The sequence below is a fragment of the Falco cherrug genome, chromosome 10 (genome assembly GCF_023634085.1).
Source record: "Falco cherrug isolate bFalChe1 chromosome 10, bFalChe1.pri, whole genome shotgun sequence".
Classification (NCBI taxonomy): Eukaryota; Metazoa; Chordata; class Aves; order Falconiformes; family Falconidae; genus Falco; species Falco cherrug.
In genome coordinates this window covers 21071213-21090875 of record NC_073706.1, presented here as the reverse complement: position 1 = coordinate 21090875, position 19663 = coordinate 21071213, and the positions used below count along the sequence as shown (strand labels likewise).

At 41.5% G+C, this 19663-nt stretch overlaps 1 long non-coding RNA gene across 3 annotated transcripts; it reads right to left on the bottom strand.

Moving 5' to 3' along the window:
* Positions 1 to 8434: 8434 nt before the first annotated feature.
* Positions 8435 to 18378, bottom strand: LOC114017776 (uncharacterized). Of its 3 annotated transcripts, none has more exons than XR_008734293.1 (4): positions 15626 to 18378; positions 13520 to 13762; positions 10981 to 11136; positions 8435 to 9580 (listed from the first exon to the last, which is right to left on the bottom strand). It is a non-coding gene; the product is annotated as an uncharacterized LOC114017776 (long non-coding RNA). The 3 variants fall into 3 exon arrangements; XR_008734294.1 differs by having other exon boundaries at positions 10981 to 13762; positions 15626 to 15788; positions 17891 to 18378; XR_008734292.1 differs by having other exon boundaries at positions 10981 to 13762.
* Between the last annotated feature and the right edge of the window lie 1285 nt (positions 18379 to 19663).

Here is a 19663-nt window from a genome sequence, read left to right as displayed (position 1 = left end):
CATGGTATCTGCATTTGAAGAGATCATCTTTGATCAGCGCGCTGTTTCCATCTAGCAGTTCTGTGGTTATTTTCATTCTTATACTTCGGATAATTGAAACTTTCTGCAGGCTTGGCTTCCTTCTTGATTCTCCCTCAATTTTTATTCTCTTCTTGAGTTGGACTTTTGTTTAGACAGGTTATTCTCAAAGCAGAGACTTAACAGAGTCGTATTAGGCTAACACAGGCTAAACTTCTGCTTCCTCAGCCTGCATGGCTTGGGCAGGGCTGCGCCAGGGCTCATCGGAGGAGGAACGCAGCCTCTGAGGGCCCGACAGCGCTGCCTCTGAACCGCCGGTCCCCCAGCTCAGGGAACCTTCAGACGCACATCTCAGGACTATCTTAATCCCCTGGCACCCCAGAACATGATAAGTATGCTCTAGCGGGGGGCTGTGCTACATCCTAGATACAGCTGTGTGGTGTGTACACATTTCTTGACACAAAGAGGTTGCTGTAAAACGACTGCTCTGCTCTCAAATGTTGCTGGCAAACTGTCGTGAACATGGGAAAGAAACAAGAGTGTTGAGAGCTCTGGGTATCATTGAAATATTTAAATATTATGTACAGTGACGCCTGTAATTCAACATTTGCTGTGGTAAACAGCAGAAATGACTGTAGCATAATGTTATTCCATATTCTAAGCCAGATTCTTGAGGTTTGTTTTATTTATATCACATGTGGCTGGGATAAATAATTCTAGGAAGGCTCATACCATATATTTTATTTTCAAGTTGCCAAAATATCTTAGAGAAATCAATGGATGGGGACTCTTCTGTATGGCTAAAGATTTATTTTTAACCTCTCAGTGTGCCAAAATCAGGAACAATTATTAATCTGCCCTGAAACCACCGATACAACCTGCTAGCAACAGATGGTGTGAATGAAAAGCCAGAAGTGGCCATTTTTAATATTCAATAGATTAAAAAAAACTTAGTTCTTTAATCTTATCTAACCTCTTGTGACCGAGGGTCTAAGGTACTGACTTAAAGACAATATCAGTAGCCTCAGTTTGAACCTGGATCAGCCCGAGAACTGGATCTTCTGAGATAGTTTGTGCCTCTAAATGATGCTGTGTGTTGACGGTCCCTGGTGACCTTGGTGGGAGATGAGCACTAAGGGTTGCGCTTTGGCAACTGAAAAGATGAGGCGCAGGCAGAGCACCCAGCGCTGCAGGTACCATGCAGCTCTATGCCGGGGGTTCTTGTTTAGGTCTGAACTTGTACGGCAGTTAAGAACCGACTCCTGTCAATGCCTAGGGATGGAAGAGCATTACATTACCAGATATTATCTCAGTTGTGCTGTATTTATACATCTCAATTACAAAATCAGGAAGTATCACCAGCCATCATTTGGATACAGTTGGCACAAATACATACTCGGAGAACAAAACAAAAAATTCCAAACTTGCAAGCCTACTTTATTTTTCAATTAGTTAAGGATCGTGGAAATCTGAGTCCTGCAGCCTCTGGTGATGCTATGCTTCTAGTGAGCCTGGTTTTTGTCTGGTGTGCCACTGCTGGGGAGGCAGGCTGGCAGCAGCAGGAACACAGGATTTCACAACTTCCCATGAAAGGTGGATTCCAACTGTAGATCCAAACTCACCTCACCTACGGGAAAGGCTGTCTCTGAGTTTCAGATTTGGGATTGCTCGTTATTTTCTGTAATATCTCTGCAGATTTATTTGGGAGAAACAAGGCAGGAGGGACCCTAAACCACCACAGCAGCTCATATATAAAGGCAGTGCTATTAACACGGTGCAGGTGAGAAACTGCCTGAGGTTTGTGCCGGGGTAATTTCCCAGGTCAGGTATCCTGTCACTGCGACTCGCCAAGCAAACGCAGCAGATGTGGACAGATGACAAACTTTGCTTGCCTGACTCTGGGACAGATGAACCCTCTTGCAAACCAAGGGCTGCCATTTGAGAAGCTGTTACTTTCTCTATTTTTAATGCCTTTATTGATTCTTGTCTGCACAGACCCCGTATCCTGGCAGGCCGGCAGTTCCTCACCCACAAATCCCAGTTCTGGTCCAGGCCTCCCTCCTGCAGTTGTTCTGCTCTCCTCGAGCGTGGCCCCTCTGCCCCTTCCCGCCTACGTGTCCGCACACAGAAACCACTGACCACGGTCAGGCAGTCCCCTGACAATACAGCATGTGGGAAAGCTCTTCCAGGGCAAACGGCAGCCTTTCAAGAGCTCAGGCCAGAGAGTAAAGGCCGATGCACCACGGGAGAGCACTGAAAGGACATTTCAGTTTTCTGATGAAGGGAAAATGAGCTCTCCCCTGCGGGTTTTTCTCTGGAGGCTACGAGAGTGAGATTTCTGAATTGGAGGAGTAGAAGAAAAAGAAAAATACATGAAAAAATAGCCAGCTAGAAAGATGCAACCTTAATTTGGTACATTATCATAGTGCTGGTGGGTACTGCTATGAAACGGAAGGTGTTGGGAGATGCCAGGAAAGATACACTTAAATATCAAATGATCCTGGATAGCAAAATTTAGCGTGCTCAACACAGCAAGACAAACACCTAATGAATGAGGGCATAGCCAAACGATCACTTAAATTAATAAGTTACATTATAGTTACATTAAGTTACCATAAGTTAACTTCCGCCATCCTAAGCTGTTGCTGGCAGTGGTGGCCCCAGCATACCCTGTCCCAGCAAGTGCATTCCTGCTGCTCTCTCGGGCAGTCCTGCAGGGAGCCTAACAGCACACCGATCCAACGGACACAATCGCTCCGCTGCCGGTATCCTTTGCAGGGGCAACAGTGGCCTGCCCTGGCCACATGGTAATTAACGCGAGAATGAGCAACTAGACGTGTGGAGGGAGCTTGTGGGGAAGCAGGGAGGAGTGACAGGAGCATGCGTTTTGCTGGCATTGTGAATTTCTGCTGGAATTAAGCATCTGTAACCACGGACTGGGAGGTCTCATCTAATGGTCTGAGTAGAAATCAGCAAAGTATTCTTCATTTCTGCTTCTGGATGAGAGACAGATTCCCTCCTCAGCTTTGGATAGGTCTTGCACCTAGAACGTACTCACTGCGCTGAAAATTGGCTTGTGAAGTGATTATTTGGGTCTGTAACACTGTTCTTGTCTTCCTGGTAACTTCATTTACAACAGAGAAATATGAAAATGTCTGCCTGCAAAAGCAAGTTTCTACCGTGCTCTGAGATGCATTCCTAAATGTTCTGTACTGTAGACTACCCCAGTAGTTCTGGCTACCCAGTGCGTATCTTGCCATGCAGGACATAGGGAGCTGAAGGCTGTTGAACACTGAGAATTCTTCCACTGTACGATGATTACAGAGACATCTGTTCTCAGTAACCCTCGGCTGAGCATCTGTAAAAATTAGAAGTATAATAGTCCCCAATATTTCTCATTTTCAACAGACATGGATCTGAAGCCTGAACTTCGGATGAGTCTCACTTACAAACCACTTCCCTTGCCTAGAGCTGTACGTACAGCCCCTGCTTTGTACTGACGCTTCACACATTCTGACAGTGTTCTGCAGCATTCAGCTCCGTACGCTCAGGCTCCTTATCTGAACCTGGAGCTTTGCAGTGTTTCTTATTTCATGGTCTGAATTTGTGGTTTGAATTTAGCTCAGATTTCTAACCTGTAGTGGGAAAACCAGGCTATTGCATCAAAGTGGTGCTGAATGTCCAAGTCTATTTCATGAAGATGTTTCGTTTTGAAGTTGCATAACAAAGCCAAAACCCCTCACTCCCCATGAGCATGCGCAGTGACATACGCAGAATTTCTTACTTCAGGACACAGGTTTTTTCTCATGATCGTGTTGCAAGTCTCTTTGTCTCCCTGGCTTCTAGAAGAACATCTGCACTATCACCAATGAATAAAGTCTGAATATCAGAACATGTATCCCCAAATGTGTCCGCATAACACAAGTTTCCTTAATGTGAAGATACTCTCTACCCATGCAGAAAATAGCTTCAGCACTTCTGTGAATGGTACAGCCCCAAAGTACAACCAGCTCTTGTAATCACAACACGGCAAATCAGAAAAATAAATGAGGAGTCAGAGGGCTCAAAGGCTTGATATGAGAGCGCTCAGACATTTGTAGAAGTGGAGCTAGAATTATCTTTCTTTTTTTATTCTCTGTGTGCGTATCATAGTTCTCATTCATATTGCTCTTACGTGTAGTGGAAAACTGTTACATTTTGCATATCCCTGCAAATAGCCCAGATCTCTGCACTGTCTGCTAGACCTTGCCGCCTCACTGAAAACTTTATTTTTGGTTTGCCATCAGAGAAGAGAGCTTTCCATTCAATATTGGCAATTCAAAAGGGAAAAGCCCCAAACTAAACTGGTCCTTGGAGCTCAAGGGGAACACCTCCAGCACTACCTGCAGAGGACCAGGAATCTCGCACGGTCCCAGGTGCTGCCCCAGCTTCCCCATGCCCAGCTCCGCTGCAAGCGCGAGCAGTCAGTGCCAGGAAACCTCCCTTGCTGCAGCGCAGCGTGGGACCCAACGCCGGGAACGAGCTTGCGCCATCCCTGGCACAAGTAACTCATATGAGCTTAGCAGAGATGAAAGGCGCTTGAACCAAGGGGTGATGACTTATGAGCACCAGGGGAGGAAGGCAGCCCGCCACAAGCAAATTTTTCTGCTGTCTAGATGTACTAAGCAAACACTGTAAAAACAGAAAAAAAGCCAGAAATTTGGAAATTTTATCTTCAGTTTGGGGGTTATTTTTAAATCACATTTCAGCCCACTATTTGATCTTCTTTTTTGTTTTTATTGTTTAAAGAAAGAAAAAAAAGAACAATTTTCCTTTTTCTCTTAACCTATATATGGAATCATGCAACGTACAGATTACACAGAATAGCCCAGCCCCAGTCTGGAGCAAAAGGAGAGAAAGGTCAGCATTTTACAGGACTGACTCCTAAGTACTGCCAGACTTCCTGACAACATGTAAACTGAAGAAAAGTCTGCAGTAACTTCCCTTCTTTTTTTGAATGAGTGCCTGGTGCTGGAAGGTATCTAGAGCCATTGACAAGAAAGGCATCTGAGGACACTTAGCATCAGCCAGGCAACAGTCAACCTCTTCCAAGATTCAGTGCCTCGGCAGGCAGGAGCAAAGATGTAGATTTTTTTAGCATCCAAAAAAAGAAAGGTGAAGGGTTCATCCCAGTTCTAGGTGGTATTTTAAAGCTAGCACGGTTAAGGCATGCCCAGTGCTGTTGCCAGCAGCTTGCAAAGCGTTTACATTTAACTTTTCCTGTCTGAAGGACCAGATCAGAGCTGGAGCTGGCACTCAGCACATGCAGAGCAAGCATCAAGCTTACGCCTCCTTTTTTTCATCATCAGACAATCGTATTTTGTACATATCTTGGAAACAAACTCTTACAAACTCTTCCGTACTTCAGCTCATGTAAATGGCTCTGCGGCCCTCCTGCTCCAGGGGAGAGATGGCTGGCATGGCTGTGATCTGCCTTTCCACTTGCGGTTCTGAGATTTAACCCTTTTCGCGACAAACCCACAGAGAATTAAGCCATTTGCGGCAATTACTGTAGTCAAAGACTACAGAACTAGCATACCCAAAACAAAAGTATCCATCATATGATCACATATGTGTGTGTATATATATATATATATATTTATAAAAATTTCAGCAGCCCACTAGCCAGAATTCTGAAACAGGTGACAAGGTGACAGACAGGCAAGAACTATGACACTTTCAAGTCAGATATAGTTTTCTCTTTATGGTTCATGTGATTTTATGTGAAAAAAGATTTCTATGAAAATTAAGAAAGTTGGGTCCCTCTTGATTCACACACACACACCCCCCAAAGGATATACACGTATATATGCATGTACATATATATTAGTGGTCTCTATACACAGATATATGAAATATATAAAGAAAGAACATTATGGAAGAAAAATAACATGTATGACTGATTAGTCTAATAACCATTAGCACTAAACCCCATAATATCTTGGAAAATTCAGATAGAGCTAATTGTAGATAACAATAAATTTACTTTTTGTTGGAACTTTAAAACAACTCTGTTATTTTCTCTACTGTGTTGCTTTGAAAATTATAGCACGCTTTTACTGTTCTGCCTTCAACGCAGTTTAGTTGCCATTTATGTGATGCAATTTACACTCCCTTAATTTGAACTCTTCTGGTAGAATAAACACCCAGACAAATAGCGTGTGATATTCTGGCAATATTTTATCCTATCTGTATTAAAGCAAAGGAGTCATTTCAATTCCAGGCACTGAGCTGGTAGAAATTATTTTAGCTGCAGGAGATAAAACTAAAGATAGTGTTAAACATGCACTTATAAAACAGAAGTCTTCTGCACACACCAACCCTCATTTGCATGTGTAATATACGTCAACTCTTGCTCAGGTACCATTTTGCCAGTGTAAGCAAGAATCTGGGTCTGTTGTTAAAATGCTGCATACACAGAACTGGCAGACTCGATTTGATCTGTTGTGTACAAATGTGTGAATCTGAACACATAGGGGCAAACACTTGAAATCACAAGACTGAGGTAGAGAAGCAAACCACAATAATAAAACATATCTCCCTCATTCTCAAATTCTCAAAGGTCTGAGGCAATTTTGGGTCTATTGCACATTTTTCTATAGTAACAAAGCATTTTAATGGGCATTCATATATGGGAATAACGTTCTTATTTCCCCTTACCAGCAAGATGTTTACCCATTCATTTTTATACATTGTATAGACTTACAGAATATTTATCATAGAATCTAGAGTAAGCATACCCTAACAGTAGAACACAAACCATTTTATTTGTATTTTGTAGTTTATGAAAAATTCTCATGCGCAACATCTAGCCCACCACAGATCCAAGTGCAGCCACGCTGCTGCTATGAACACTGCTGGTGCTGTGGTCAGTAAACGTGCTCTGTTGCCAAGAAAACAGACAGTTGTCTCTTGCTGCTGTACAACAGTCAGGAAACACACTTGGCACCTGAGAGAATTCAGTTGGTTCTGCTGTATTAAGACTCATGTAGATTCAGCCTGTCCATTAGATAGAAAAGCACTGCAGTGTAATTAAAACACCTAGCGAACTAACTCAGTGGCTAGGTGGTAAGGCCTCTCACACAGGCACTCATCTGGAAAAATCCTCTGTATTCTTAGGAGGAGACCCTCCGCCATGAAGCTGCTCTCTGACCTAAGGCAGGTTCCTTACTTTTCCCTGTATGTAAAGTAAGAATAATGTCCTTTGCAGGACGCTTGTTTATTCATTACAACAATATGTATTACTCTAAGTATTAATAAGCCTATTTCCAACTGACAAAAAAAATACTTCTTTAGTTTTTATCAGTGAAATATGGCCAGTCATCCAACAATTTGCTTCTTTGGCACACCCTCTACTTGCTATAATGAGGAATAAACCAAGAGTATATCTCAAGAAATATACGGTTAGGAATAATGCTTTCATGTTTTCCATATTTTGTTATTTTTGCCTCAAATCACAGTTCAGTTCAGCATGATCTGACATGGCTGAAATACTGAAACCCCCACTCCTCCAAAGCAGTGTTTATTATAGAAACCACAAACTTAACCTAACCTAGAGCAGCTTTTCCAGCAGTGATATAATTACAGTAGTTATTGTTGCAATAAACCAGATGTTCCTGAACTGGAATGAAAGCACTTCCCCCCGCATTACATTTGTTACGTTGCCTCTTTTCAAGTTTCACATCAGCTGTTCAGAAAGCTCTTTCTTGGTTGAGTGTCACTTACAGATTCTTGCTGCATGAGTCTTTGAGCGTGAAAGAATGAAGTACTGGCAGGCTTCGAATTTTCATTGCTTTCCTTAAAACCTCAAACATGACAGTTATCAATGTCACTAATTCTTGCCCTGGTTTAAAGACTTTTTTTTTGTCCTTTAAGACACTTCCATTTGGCTAAAAAAAAACTTTGAGAAACCTACTTATCTTTCAGATTGAATGAGCACATTGTTCTGTACGAAAAGAAACATTCTACTCCTACAAAATCGGTGAAGTTTGCCAAAGACTTCAGTGCAGCCACCATCTTACCCCATTCACCACCTTGCCCCACCACTCTGAGCAACTCAGCTGTCAGGCAGCCCCAGAGCTGTGGAGAACAGCATCTTTCTAACCGCTGTATCTGCTGTGGTTGCAACTGCGGACCGTGAACAACCGTTCAATGTGGGCCACGAATATCTAGCGTTACTTAAGCATTACACATCTTAGATTTTTAACCAAGTGCCAGTCAACACATTTCTAGTATTTGCCAGCCCAATCAAGTCCTAACACTAAAAATATGGTGCCGATAAAGAAATGGACAGTATTTGAACTGCTAGGAGCTTGGGCATGAAAGCTGATGTATATATTTGACATGTACAAGAAAACTGGTCTAGGAACAACGCATATGAAAAGCCAAGTTAGAAGATTGCTTTATTACATTTACTGCACCCTATAATAATACAATTAAGAAACATAAACTAGGCTTCGGGGTTTGTTTACTTATAGGTAAGTTCTCATGAAAATGTGGGAACAGTAAGACTGAATTATCTTATCAACTATCTGAGCACGTCATGGCAATCCTGGAAGAAACCTTTGTAATGTGCAGTTGTACGTGGTGCTCCTCTGGCTGCTCACTAATGGTAAACTATTAGTCACCCCGTCCCCGTGGTAACTGTGATGTAACAAGGGGGACAAACCAGGGACGAATTCATCCCGTGAACCGGTCTGCTAAATTTACACTTTGTAAAACGTAAGTGTTCCTTATAGAAGGAATTTACATGGCTCTGAAACACGGTCCAATTTTTCACTGATGTGGTAGGGGATGCAGACGTTGTTGGCCTGATTTTACAGAAATCTTTGAAAATGGGCCATAAAATAGCTGAGGAAACCCAAGAGGCACCCACACGTTTGGAAGCAGATTATAAGACAGCTCTGCTGCTTAGCCACAATCAGCTCCCTGCTTTCAAAAGAAACGGTATCCATTTCACATTTTTTGCTTTCCTAATGGGAACATGTCAGGGCTGAAATAAATAAATAACTAGGACCCATGTCCAGGGAGCCTTGACGTCTTTCCCATCACGGAGGCTGGGAGGCCTCTGTGCTTCCTCCCCTGGCCATGACATGCCCAGTGAATATTTCCACCACCCACACTCGATTCATTCTTCACTCTCCTCACCCACTCATCATTACAGCTGTGCAAAGCATCCATTACAGACCCTGAAGCCATCTGAAACCTACCTTTATAACTTCGTTATGTGCTTCACACACAGCTGGGATTGGTTGGACTTTTGGTAAATTAGCTTTGGAGACAATCGACCCCCAGTTTCATGCAAATTTGGGCCCAGGTTAAGGTGAATGATTTATGGGTTGCATATTTTGAAAATCGCTGAGAGAGTTTCATATCACTGCAGCATGCTTCACTGCATAGATCCCTGTCATATTCGTGGAAATCAAAAAAGATATGTATGTAGCACACTGCGAAAGGGAATAATAACAGCAGTCAGATCCCAAATGTGCTCCGTGCGTTGCAAACAGTTCCTGGCCTGAAGGACCTGGGGGAAAAAAAAAAGACCTCTTTTTAACTCTTTAACACTTTATTGCTTCAAAGTGTAACTAACTCATAAATTTTTTACTACATTCCTTTGTTTAGCACACATGCATGCCACTAGCATTTCAATTAGATAGGAACTTGTACAAGGAGTTGCCGTAACGATGCTCTCAGACAGGAAGTAAAGGGAAACCCAGACTACAAAATTCAGATTCAAAGACAGATTTTCTGTGGTCAAAATGAGACTATTTATTTGGTTGGTGATAAAAGTTTGAATTTGCAAAGTTTGGATTTGGATCCCCACCGAGATTTTGGCCAGCCCAGTCAGCAAAATTAAGCAGCTTATTGCTAGATGGAGACTAGATTACACCAGTCCTCCCAAGTGACATCTTGCTCAGTCAGTTTTCAGAACTGGGAGGCAATTTGCTCTAAAAACACAGACCAAAATTATAGATAAACAAGTTTTTTTAAAAGACCGATTCAAAGGATGGAATTCAATATCGGAGACTCTGTGGCTTTGTAGTCAGATAGCATCAAAGACACTAATTTTGTGTTTTTAAAGAAATCCCAGACTATTTCAGGCAGAAGCCCTGAACATATCACTTAACATCTTAAGCTGATACCAAAATATTAATAGGACCAAAAGCCAGAAGTACAGGTTTCAGTGTGCGGTGAATGTTGTTTTGCCATCAGGTGACCAGTTTGTCCTTGAAATCTAGAAATGTGCCTGTTTATCGAAATGCCTCCAAGTGGGGAAAAGACTGGAAAAGTTTGTATAAATCTTGAAAATGGTTTGAGGTGGAGTTGTCTTGGACTTAAGGTCATATTAAGAAAAGTACCAGATTCAGCTGAGCAAAGGTAGATACGCACAGTGTCAGCAACGGTATCTGAACGAGCCGCCATGGTGTGAGGCACTGCTGGGTCTCTGTTCATGTTCTCCTAAACACCTGAGTCAGGAGAGATGAATCACAGCGTACAGGTGTCTGTTTCTTCCCATCAGCTATGAGGGGAACGTGAGGCACCAAGCTGATGTGTAGCTAAATGTCTGTCTACCTCCATGTTAGGTGAGGCGAGATCCATTGCTCAGAGGGTGTCTGCTGAGCACCCTCTGCAATGTGAAATTTGGTGGAGGAGGGAGTCAGGACAAACACACAGCGCTGCAGAGGTCAGTGCTTTATCCTCAGCAGAATCCTTCCCTTGGTGAAGAATCATTAAATAAAAATAGTATGTAAATGATCAGCATGGAAGCATTAACAATAAATGACAAGGCTATCAGAGGTACTCTGTGAAGAAATGGGTCACAAAAATAACATAGCAGCAGCTGAGGGTTGCAACATCAGAATCCCAAAGTGTATTTCCAACAGCCTTTAACCACCACCCTCACCGTGCCCGTTTGTTACTCACACTTGCTGAAACATGACATCCACCTCTCGCTTGGGGCCTGCCTTGGTGAAGTGCTGAGCATCCTCATCTCACGTAAACTTCAACACATTGTAGACTTGTACCCAGGGAGAGATAAAATATGGCACATAACGTTTCGAATTGCATATGTGTAGATGGCTGTGAATCAGAGAAACAATTGCTTTTAAATAAATTATGTGAGACTAGAAAAATGATAACATAATGCATGATTTGAGAGCAAAACCCAGGCCCCTTTGAATTCAGTGAATAACAGTAAAGAGTGGTGTCACTGGCAGTGCTGTTCTGAGGAGTCAGTTGGCATTTCCACTGTATCATCTTGACTCTTGGGCTTGGTATCACTGTCATTTCAAGTCATGCTGAGCTGCAACTCAGTGTGAATTAAAAAAAAGAAATAAATTGGTCAAACAATAGTATTTCTCCCTCTCTGTCTGCATCACAAAAAATAAAATAGAATTTACATTTCATGATCTATTTGCCAAACCTCACATCATAAACACCTTCCTTTCAAATGGATGGATAATAAAAAGGAAGGCAAAGGAGATAAGTTCAATATTTAAAAGATTTAGCCAACATAGACCGTCCTTCCTTTCCATGAGCATTGGGTTTAAAAAAAAAAAAAAAAAAGAAATACAAGTCTTATTTAACAAAACGAACAAAAAAATGCAGGCAATTAGTAATGACTGCTCCAGTAAATGTATCTGTTCCAAAAAGAGGTGTCATAAAGAATGTTAGAACTGAAATTTATTACCACTGATGTCAGCAATAGCATTTCCATTGCCTCCAGCTGGAGGAGGACTTGGTTCCTAGGAAGTTCACTTCAAAGATGATTATCTTTATATCAGCAAGCCTCGGAGTGAGGGCTCCATGGCCTTCCACATGAACACTAAAGGGAATAAAGTGCTATAAATCCCTGTTTCTGCAATGATAAGGACTCTAGCCCTAGCTGGAATATATAGAAATAAAAGTACAGTTATACGAGTTTAAAAATCCTACCAAAATCTCTGAGTAACCGCATCTGCAGTCCTACCACAGGTAAATCTTCCAAGGCTGTTGTTACAACTGTGACTTAAATAAACAGTCCAGGGCCTGTTTCAGTGTTTATTATCAGATTGTTCAAATATTTCACTTAAGTTTATTAATTAAAGGTCTTGGACTCTTTGCTTTGGCTGTATACAGAATTTACCAAACCTGTAGTTCATAATCTACAGAGACTGAATTATCTGGGAATTTTAAAATAATTTTGTTCAGACTGTGACTTTCAATGAATATAAAAATAGATCTGTAAGGACTTCCTTACGTTGACTCTGTTTTGGCCTGATAAATAACCAGTCTTTCAAAATTCTCTAATGGTTAAAGGTAGAGGCAAGGTATTTTGGTCATGCATTTCAAAAATATAGGTAAGCAGACTTTCTCCTTCCTCTCTTGTTTTATTCACAATTTTTTGTTACTTGGGATGATTACAGTTGTGTATGGCTTTGAATGGGATGGAATATACGGTTGCCCACTTTTGAACCACTACTAAATCACACATCCTGACTCACATAATGGGAGAAGGATTCCTTCTTCGAGTTCCCAAGGTCCCTCCAGCAAACCTCAGGACTGAAATCCCCCTCCTGGCTGCTCCCAAAGCTGTGCACCAGGCTCCTGCAGACTGCCCACCTCTCCTCCCAGTCTGCTGCTCAATCTGCTCCCTCTCTTTTCCACATGCATCCCTGCCCAAAACAAACTCAACAAGGCTCCCCACCCAGATCTTTTAAATTCCTGGGCAACCTTACATTTGCCTTTGTTTTGGGCAGAAACATGTGCTGAACTGTCTCCTGTAGCTCAGAAGACAGGGCGGTGGTTAGACCTACCATTTTCAACAAGGCTTCACCCAGCCTATAGCAAAACCCTCAGTAAAGATGTAACCACTTCACAACCCCATGTGTGTGCATGCGTGTGTGCAGTATGTGGAAAGGAATTTGCAGAAGAAACAGCCATCTTTCCCCAAATTTCCAGCTGGACAGGAGCCACAATCAGGACCAGGGCTCAGGCCAGTTCTTTTGAGAGCTGCACACAGGAAAAATGCTTATTTCTTTGCATTTTTTTTTTCTGTTGGGAGTAGAGATGCTGGTGCCCTTACGGTTTCTACTTCAGACATCAGAGGACTAGACAGACGTACAGGCAGCCCCAGCTTTTTAATTCTGAGCTGACCTGACCTGAGCACCAGTTTGGGAGCCAGGGAGGCCACACTCAGTGTGAAGTCTGGGCACTCAACAGGTCCCCTGGGCTGGAAGCAGCCTCCACCAGCTCAGCTCAGAGGGTGCAGAAGAGCCTCGCACAGTCTGCCCCTGTCCAAGCTCACAAGCCAACCTGTGTTAGCAAGCCTCCGCCTCCCTGAGAACATGGGATTCAGAACGGCTGAATCACCTGGGGGGTCTCTCTGCGGGTGCTTTGCCACAAAAATGCACAAAGCACTGCTTACTGAAGTGTGCATGTCACACCTGACAACCCCAAGTGATGCTGACGCCAACGGTCTTACCAAAGCTGTGTTTATACCCTGAGAAGGCTCGTCTGTAGGATGTTCAGTTGTCACTTGGCGGCAGAGGGGTTCTCCGAAGCAGCGTAGTGGCCATTGGCAATGAAAGGCAATGGGCAGGAGGCATTCATGACTTGGCATCTTCTCACAGAGTTTACGTTAAGGTGGGTTATCACACATAACCAACCTTAATCCCTTTTAAATGAAGGTTCTGTTTATAGCATATCAAGGTCATGATTGTAAATCCTGGAACAAATCACCAGGTATAATTAAAAGGAATAATGCCAATTATATTTTCCAGTCATTTTCGGTACTTGAAACGTGGTCTCTGTACTTCTTGGACTTCTCAAAGATAAGTACAGATTGTATCTTTGTGAGCTAATAGTAACCTGTTCGAGTTCCTTTGTTTTTACCACTAGCTTGCAATACATACCAGTATTAAACATTGTATATGGCATAACAAACTAGTTAATTCTTTCAGTTTTCAATGGTATGTTCAACAGAGCTTTAGAAGTATTTCCAAAGAAACTTCCAACCTTTATTTACCCTTTGTAGATAAATTCTCTTTGCTTTTTTTCATACTCTTCTTGTGGTCTATTTCTACCAGTCACCCCCAGTTCACCAATGAGAATTTCACAGGAATAGAGTGGTTTCTCTACATCTCTCAGAATATTTAAAAAACCAGAATGTCTTTAATCTTTATCACATAATTTTGCAACACAAAACCGATTCTGAGAGATAAAAGTACTTCCACCAAGTAAAGACAACAAAACAAAATGTGGTAGAAAAGTAGCGCATGACCTAATCTTCCTCTTTAAAATGTAACACCTTCAGATTAAATTGAATATGTCCATTTAATTTATAAATTTTTGTAAAGTAACTAAGTTAAATTAAAAATCCAAAAATTTAATGACGAAAAAGAGAAAAAAAGTTGTGGTTTTATTATGGTTAACTAGTATATATATATTCTATCAGTACAGCCAATAATTGTAGGGAGTACAGCCAGCAGTGCTTAACTAGCAGAAATTTTGCATAGTTAAAGCACTGGCTTTGTGACAGAACATGCGTAAATCACAGTAAATAGTAATAGTATGTACAGAAATGTTTACTTCTTTCAATTACAGTGGTTTATCAAGACTACTATATAACCTTGGGCTGGGAAAATGATAAAGAAACTTTGCAGGTAGAGAACATTTTCCTGACAGGATCCCAAGTCGTATTAATAAATTGGGATACTTGGGCTTTTTTCTATTTTCCACTGAAGGTGTAGGGGAAAAAATAATAGAGAGTTGGTTTTTTCCTCATTATTTGGTGGTCCTCCTTGAAACTTTCCAAACCAAAGCCATTTCTCACATCTGGTTGGAACACAGATCTTTAAGACATTCAAGTAATTCAAATCAGATGTAAAAATCTAAGCTACACTATATGAAATTCAAGAACAATACAGTTACAGGGTTAGAAAAGTCTGCAATACGGCACCTCTTTTAATCAATAACAGCCTCGGTTTCAGTTTGTCTGTAAATACGAGACTATAATTAAGAATGATCTACGCATTAATTATTTCAATACTCAGTGTAGCAAATTACCAGATTAGTGACACTTTACATCTATAATATGAACAATTTCTTATCCCTGTACTCTAGATGAAGTCCACAGCAATACAGTCTGTATTATAGTTTCAATGCAAAATATTGAAGATCACTAATATCAATAAGTACTTCTTTATCTCAGCCATTTGTAACTGCTTGTATTGACTTCCGTTACATTCCAGCAGTTCTGCTTATACCCAAATGGTAGTCATTAATTTCCATTAAGTCACGACTACACATAATTTAAATTATTTCCAATAACTGTTCAATTAATGCCTGTTATCTGCATTTAATTTCCATTGATTCAAAAAAGCCACTTTTGAGCTTAATTGCCACTGTAAGAAAACCAGTCTCCCATAGGTGTCATTGGGCCCCCATTAATACCACTGGACAGCTACAGGGAGCGATTTCTCTCGTACTGGCAGGCAGTAGGGAGCAGCGCTACACCAGACTGCGAGGCAGATCAATGGCTACGAATGCAAACAGCTGCAGCTGGGCTTGACCAGAAAACTCTATTTACCTCATCAAGAAACGCGTGCTCTTCCAGGATACCATTTCTGTTGGCCTGAAAACATTTCAGAGGTTTCTGTAGACTTAGCTGGCGAAAATAAAAGCGAGCTACAACAGACTGTTGAAAGTAACACAGTATTCTGGCTTGTTCCACTTGAGTTAAAAAATGTCATCTGATAAAAAGAAGTTCTAGACCAAGAGAAAAATCAGTGCAACTTGTTTAAGCCTTTTCTTTTCCTTATTATAATTTCGTCCACACAAATACTCTGGCTGGCCAAGAAAAAAACCCCACACCCTTATCTATAGGACTGTTTCAGATATTTTCGGATACTCTCAGTTCTTAGCAACACTTAAACTCACTGAGATTAGAGCACCATTTTGACTTACCCTTAGGTGGTTTACATACAAGTTGGTTACATTTAGACTCTAAGAAACTGTCAATTCATGAAAAAAAAAATCTGCATAACTGATGATCTTGACTAATATTCCTTTTGAAGAGAAAAGCAAAAGAATCAGCTTGCCGAAAATTAAATGTTTCTACATTTCCAGAACGGCATTTTTTGCATTGCAAAATTCCTTTCCTATTTTCCATACTAAGTTGAGATCTAAATGAAATGTTTTGCTTTTACTCAGATCACTTGACTAACCAACAATTATTCATAATCATGTTTTGTAACAGCTTTCTGGATTGTTTTATTGCTTTCATTAGGAGTGGAAATAAAACTCAACCATAAGACATTCCCTGAGAAGGAAAAATCTGGATCTCACTGGGTTTTGGTTAGAGCATTTTTTCATTAGCTTCACTTTCTGAGTATGTTCAATGTCTTATTCAAAAAGGCCCTCCAAGCCAGTCCTGTACAAAACTTGCCCAACATCCCACACTACCGTATGGTCAAACCTCATGTCCATTATGAAATGACAGTGGGATATGGCTTTTCCTAGGGTTTTATTACAGCCTGCTGTTCTTTACCAGTTCTGTTAAAATTCACACAGCAAATACATCACACGTTGATTATCCACATTTGGGACTAAAGAGGAATAAATTACATTATCACTGGACCTGAGACTCCCAAAATTAGAAGACAGTCAGACAGCTATTACTCCACCTGCACTCGCCAATGCCTTCTACAGAAGGTTTGGCTCTGCCCTGGCTTAAGAGGCATCACTGCAGCCAAATCTCAAGGTGACAAAGTCTTGGGAAATAGTCACAAACTTTGCATCTGAAAGAAAAGTGACACCCCTAAGAACCAAACCCAGATGGGGAGGGTTATGGGCTACAGGTTAAGAGCCAGAGCTAAGCCTCTCAGGCAACCCTGCCATGCAAACCTGCATGACAAGGAGCTGGTGCAACACCCTGTAGAGGACTGATGCTGTTAAGAGTTGATGTAAAGAAGCGAACAAAGGAAACCATTTGCAGTGCACAAAAAGAAGGAATTTTATTGGTCTTAGAGAACTTATCTCCTGAAACCTTATCTATTAACTATTTACACAGACACAGCCATCAGCGGAGATAGATCCTATCTGCACTTCCTTTTGCTTGCTTCCCTTTCATGCCGACATTACCTCTGCCTGGTCAGGCCTGAGCCTCTCCAGCTAGCCCTCACTCAAGATCCAGTCTCAGCAAGGCTCCTGTGAAGCGCCCTACAGCAATTTAGCAGGGAAGACAGGGGCAGGGTGGTTCCTGGGACATCAGCGTTTAGCCTACACTAGTCTCCCAGGTATCCCTGAGCACATCCCGCAGGAGGTCTGACAGAGGACCATAAAGGACTCAGTCCTTAGAGAAGATCTTTACCATTTCACCCTAGGGTCTCTCAGAAAGGCAGGCGCAGAGACACATAGCAGTGCCATTTATCCCCAGTACAGGCTGAAAGTGTGCCATCAATATTTCATGTAAATCCTATGCAATTATCAGAGAATACATTAAGCAAGTAAAGCTTAATTTATTTTTTCTAGAGCTTTTTTTTTTTTTTTTTTTTTTTTTTTTTTTTTTGTGGAACAGAGGTAGTCTCACCTCATAGCCGTGTTTCAGCCCAGGTTCCTCAATGGAAACCTCTCTTCATATGTGACTAAGAGTCACAGAGTCCTACATCCTTCAAATGCAACAGAGATGAGATTTCAGTCTCTTTTTTTTTTTTTTTCCCTGACAGTACAGCTGAATCCGACCTTAAACACAAAAGCATGGCGAAGAGCCTATTACAGAGCAGCAGAATAAAACGAAAGCAAAATATGACAGATATTAAAGGAAACTCAGCTTGATGTTATAGTTACCACTTACCCCAGTGGGTGAAACTCATCCCATGCTCTGACACGGCATGAAAGCACATCTCATAAGATCCACTTCTTTATGGAAGGTCCTGAGGTCAGAAAACTGCATGCCATTCAGCACACTGCTTACCGACTGCGATAGCAACACAGAGAGCTGTTGTGAAAAGACCGAATTGTATTCATGTTCCAGTATTTTTTTGCCTAATTTGAACAAAAGCAAAGTTCTACCAGGCTGGAATTAGGTCATATAAGGAATGAACTGATAGTTTCCAGAGACAGCTGCTGAGCAATTCATCCATCCCCAGAATAATGCTGGTGAATAGCTACATGTAGACACCCACAAGGAGTGCGAACAGGTGTTCCTGACTCCAAGTTTACGATGATGTAACATGCACAGCATCTCCTACTTGCATGTCTCAGGCCCATTTTCCCAAATAGATTAACTTCCAAATTACAGACTATGACCAATATTTTGTTACGCAGCACCAGATAAGGTCATAAACCTTCTCTTAATTCCCTTTCCAGAGTTTCTCAGGTCCCCTGGATATTCAGATTGTCCCTATAAAAAAACTTTTGCTCTGCAATCTCCACAGGTTTTAACCTCAACAAGTTGACCTTCGGTTATAAAATCTGGAGTTGTCCAGGCTCTGCAACCTGGAAGCAGACACTGAGGATTAGTTAAATACTGTGACTGGCTCACAAACCGTTGCTAGTCCTTGCACTGCCACAGATTATGATGTTTTTCTTTCAGACCCAAACTACCCTGGAAGCCCTGCCTAGTGGGGCACGAGCTCTCAGAAGATAAGCAGCGACGTGAAAAGTCTGGGAACCTATGCCACTGTACAACGAACTTGACATCTAGTCTACTACTTATCTTTGTAATGCACCCAGTAGAGTTAAACTAATCAATGACTGGTCCGTGCATCCTGCCCAACACTTTTCAGTGGTATTCTAGACAGCCCCAATTTACTGTAACTAAAGATGCTCCATCAAAACATTTTTCAGTTTTGCACTTGCAGACATTCACTCAGCCCTGGACAATAAACTCAGATGACAGTGACATGGAGGATTTCTTTCCCAGCTGGATTCCTCCAGCAAAGGAACCCCTGGTGCACAGCTCTTGCACAGATCTGGGCATACACGTGGTATCTCGCCACTGAGCTTTATCAAGCCTCAGGTGCCTTCAAGCAAGTGCAGAACTTCAAAACTTGGACATTTTAAAGCTGGGGAAAAAAAGGTGGCATGCTGTTTAAATACCTTTGGAGCGAGGCATTAGGTGAGTAAGGGTTTTCAGGATTTAGACTGAGTTTAAAGAAACAGTACTTGAATTTGACTTCTGTACCAATTTATATTCCTAAATCTATTTTCTAAACTAGCACTTAGTGACTAAGGCATCTGAATGAGTGGCAGAGATTAAAATAACCACCTTTGATAATTCTCTAAATTCCTAAATTAAAAGCACTCCTCTGAGATACGTAAATGGTTTGCCTGTTTCACATAGACCAGAAAATCAGGACCAAAGTCCAAGAAAAAATGACATATCAAAACATCAGCTGGAAATGCCACTAAACCACAATGATTATTGCTAACATAAATAAAGCAAAATCTTAATCCAGCTTTATCAAGGAGTTACTAACCTTATTTCTCTGTTCTCCCAGTAGTTTTATGAGTAAGCGCATTTTCATAAGCAAGGAGAAGGACGGTCTATTAGCAACCATTTTCTTTTGTACTGTAAAGAACCCTAAACACCTCCAAATGCATCTAACAAACAACTGAACTTGGT